Consider the following 4344-nt stretch of genomic DNA (forward strand, 5'->3'; position numbering starts at 1 on the left):
GTTATTAATGAAGAAAACCCGTCTGGATAACAGCAGACTGACTGCTCGTAAAATATATGACGTATATTTTATAAAGTATACGACTCGTAAATTTTGCTCGTATCTGAAAAAAATTGTAGAATACGAAAACATTGGTGAATGCCACAAATTCTCCTAAATCACTCGTACGCACAACTTAAGAACAAATCTGTGCGTACGAACGGTTCTTGAATGAGGCCCATTGTGTCGTTCTGCAGATTGTGCACCATATAAATCAAAAATACTCTAATTTTGAGATTTTAGCTGAGAAGAAACAAAAGTTTTTTCAGTTTATTTTTATTTTTTGCAGACCATTTCCCCAGCTTTGGAAAAGAATATGCTTTAAAGCTTGTGGCATCTCAAGAAGGTGTGAAAAATAATAATAACTCATAAAATCTTAAATTAACTTTGTCATTAACAGGAAGTCACAGAAAGGCTGGGATACCAACGTCAGGAATAAAAGTGACATAAATGACCGAGAGTTTAGTTTTATTTTAGCTTCTCCTAACCGACGTGTAATAAAAGTTAAACTCGTCTGATCCTGAACCAAACACGTGGACTTCAGTTGCTTCACTGTTACGAATTTATAGATGCAGAAACGACCAATAAAAGTCTTCCTACTAATCAGTTTGACCCCCCTTTAAACTATGATTGCGCAACACGTTTGCCATGAGGCGACGGAGATAAGCGCCACTTTACAACTTTTACATTCATTTTTTTTACCATCTTCTTGTACTGATTAAAAGAGAATCGAGTAAATTGCTCAAATTCTGAGAAAGTTCGTGAAACTGAAAAGAAGTTGACATTTTCACACGTTTAAAGCATCAAATCCCATAACGAGCTGCTTGAAGTGAGACTTTTATGTTTCCATGGTGGGCTTGAAAAATAAAAACATCATTATTTTTCTCCTGAGACTTTTTCCACGTTCACTACACTTTTTTTTTCAGACGTGTGAACAAAGCCCTGTAGACAGTGGCTGGTTCAGAACCGTTTCCTTCCTTTAATTGTTCTGCGTCTCGATGCGGAGGGTTTAATTATCATGTTGAGGATCACGCAACTCGTTCACATGCCTGGTACTGACTGTTCCTGGAGACATTTATTTACAAAACACCATTTTATAAGTTTTCACAGCCGTGCTCAGAAAAAAAAGACCAGGTTGTTTGTTTTAAGCAGATTCAGACGTTTAGAACTGATTACAACTTGTTCTCAAGGCCACATTGTAAATGTTACCTGCAGGATCAGGTAATTTCCTGTTTATGGTTTGTGTTTACCAGTTCAGGTTCTGTGCGTTTGTCTTATTGTAGCTTTCAGTGCTCAAATTAGGTTCTAACTTGTGCTGCTTTATTTTACGCCCTTTGAAGAAGCAGGTAAAGTCTGTTTTTTATGTTATTTCAATGTTTAACTACTTTACTCTCAGGTATAAAGAGTGGTTAAAAGGATTTAAGCCACCAAATCTAACATAGCTTCTAAAATATACCTGGCACAAAAATGGATATTTGTCTTTGGTTGATTATTTATTTGATATAACAATACTTCTTCACAATAAACCTTGTAACGTTAAAATAAATATTTCCCCTAAATGGTCCCACATTTTTTATAAAGTTCATTGTTTGTGTTGAGCATCTCACTATTTATTCTTGTTTGGTGTTTATTTAATTGAAGACCAAAAAAAAAAAAAAAAAATCAAGACTTACTGACAATGTATTGATTTAACAAACAGTAGCATGTGGAAGAACCATACACAGCCACAACAACCCAGGCTCCTCCCCCTCATGCTGCTCACCAGGTCAGGTTCCATCCTCTCCACTACAAAATTCTAACAAGTTTAGCACCATTTAAGAAAACATAAACAGTATTTAAGTAAGATTTAAGAAGAATCGTTACGACAGAAAAAAAATGCAACTTAACTTTTTTCCTTTTTTAAATTTTTATTCCATGGGAGTGAGAACTTTTCAAAGTCCTAAAACAATTCTGAGATTCAAAATTACATTTTATAAACACTTATACCACCAACGGTTTAACATTACATAGCTTATCCAGCAGGAATAACTTAAACTCCCTTCCACAGATACGTGAAATCAAACAGCTAGCTTACTGCTACTTGATCTAGCTAATCGTGCAATGCTAAACTTAAGGCAGCATAATGATTTATAAAACAGGGCTATTTTCAATTAACATAAAATATTTTAGACCAAAGTTGTTTTATGAAGTCTACTGTACAACACATTGTCTTTTATGTGTTCACATTAGCTGTTAGCAGATCAGTTTTATTGAATTCGGCTAGCATTTAGCCTAGCCTAGCTTTAGCAAAGACTTTTGCACTTTTATCTGTATTCTGTGCTCTGTGGCTGATAAGATATTAACTATTTGACAGAACGTTACTTTATAAACAACCTGCTGTCTTAATGTCAAAACTAATTTTGACCTGAGGGTAGCAGGAGAGATTTTAAAATATGGTAAAAAAAAAATGTTTGAAACGACTCCAATGTTAAACGATTACTACAGGCCATTGTTTTAAAAAGTTTTGTGTAACATAACACAGCAGGTAAAAACCTTTTAGTTTCTGTTTCACTAAACATCTACCTGCATTAATGTACAGAGACATGTCTGTGACTTTCATTAACCCAAACAAATCATCCAGAACCGAAGACCATCATAAACCACAGCAGTCTGATGAAGCCGCTTCACAAACGGTGGAACGTAAACACTGTTGAAGCTGAAGATCAGATAAAATCTTGGGGCTCTATGCTGGTTTTCTCAGTCTTGTGTCATTTATTTACACTTAAAGACCAAAGACAGAAACGCTGGTTTGGTTTTAGTACCTTGATGATGTGTTGTTGACGTATGTAGACTCTGAGGACCGAGACAGTTTAGTCTTTATTCGTTTATCAATACATCGTCAACAACTTTGGTCTCTTTATTGATTTGTTTGAAAAATCCATTTCCAGGATGGTGCCTGTACTACATGCAGCAAAACAAACCCACAGCATGACGCTCCCACCACTGTGCTTGACAGACACTACAATGTTCTTAGGTTTGTAACGTGTCAATAATCCGTAGTTGACATGCTAATCAGCTAAAACCTAATAGCAAAACTATTTTTCGCTAAGCAGATTAGCTTTTTACGAACTTTGAGGCAGAGTTCTGACACTACACACGCAGGTTTTGTGTAGTTACTACAGCATTTTAGTTGTTTTTGTTGTTTCCGTGAAGATGAGAACATTTCGAAGAACGTCGCTGTGTTCACAACAATGTTCATAGGAACAACAACAGCAAAAAAGATTGTTTTGGGGAATGGCGGGCATGGTTCTACAAATAAGCTAACAGCGGAGCTTGTTTAGCAGTGCAGCTTTTTCAATAAATTTGAAAACCGTTAGCAGACCGATTAGCTTCCGCTAAATCATGTTTCTCCAACTTTGGCTTTAGGTCACAGATTTTTTTATTTATAATTTTTTTTTACACTTTGTAGCCTCCAGCAGGAAGAAACCCCATGTGGTGACGTATATCGCAGTGGGAGGGGTTTCCCAGGAGCTCAGGGGCTATGAAAGGTGTGTGCGAAAACAAACACCGAACAACCAAGTGGCCGCGCGTCGTCTGGTTGGCTGCTGATCGACTGAGTGCTTTAGAGCAAGGGTTCCCAAACTTTTTATCTTCTGACCCACAAAATATTCATGGCAAAAACTTGTGACCCCAAATATTACTGGTCTGAGTACATGAACTTCCTTAATAACCCTAAAAACACAGGCTTTTTGACTATCTAAACCAGAGGTTCTCAAACTGGGGTCCGCAAGAGTTATCTTGGGGGTCCTCAAAAAATGTCACTAAATTGTTAATTTGGTCTTTATTTTTAAAAAGGCGTGAATAACAATGAACTAATAAATCAAACATAACAAACTAAATAAAAATATATATTCCCATGGCAGGCGGCACGGTGGCTCAGTTGGTAGAGCTGATGCCTCTCAGCAAGAAGGTCACCGGTTCAAATCCCGGTCTGGGGACCTTTCTGGGTAGAGTTTGCATGTTCTCTCTGTGCATGCGTGGGTTCTCTCCGGGTACTCCGGCTTCCTCCCACAGACCAAAAACATGACTGTTAGGTTAAAAGATAACTCTAAATTGTCCCTAGGCGTGAGCGAATGTTTATTTGTGTCTCTGTGATGAACTTGCGACCTGTCCAGGGTGTACCCTGCCCCTCACACTGTGACTGCTGGATATGGGCCTCAGTGACCCCTGTGACTCTGAGAGGAATGAGCGTGTACAGAAAATGGTTGGATGGATACATAACACTTAGATGTAGAATTAAATCATTTTTTATTAGTACTATTACAC

Source organism: Austrofundulus limnaeus, unplaced genomic scaffold (assembly GCF_001266775.1).
Source record: "Austrofundulus limnaeus strain Quisiro unplaced genomic scaffold, Austrofundulus_limnaeus-1.0 Scaffold283, whole genome shotgun sequence".
Classification (NCBI taxonomy): domain Eukaryota; kingdom Metazoa; phylum Chordata; class Actinopteri; order Cyprinodontiformes; family Rivulidae; genus Austrofundulus; species Austrofundulus limnaeus.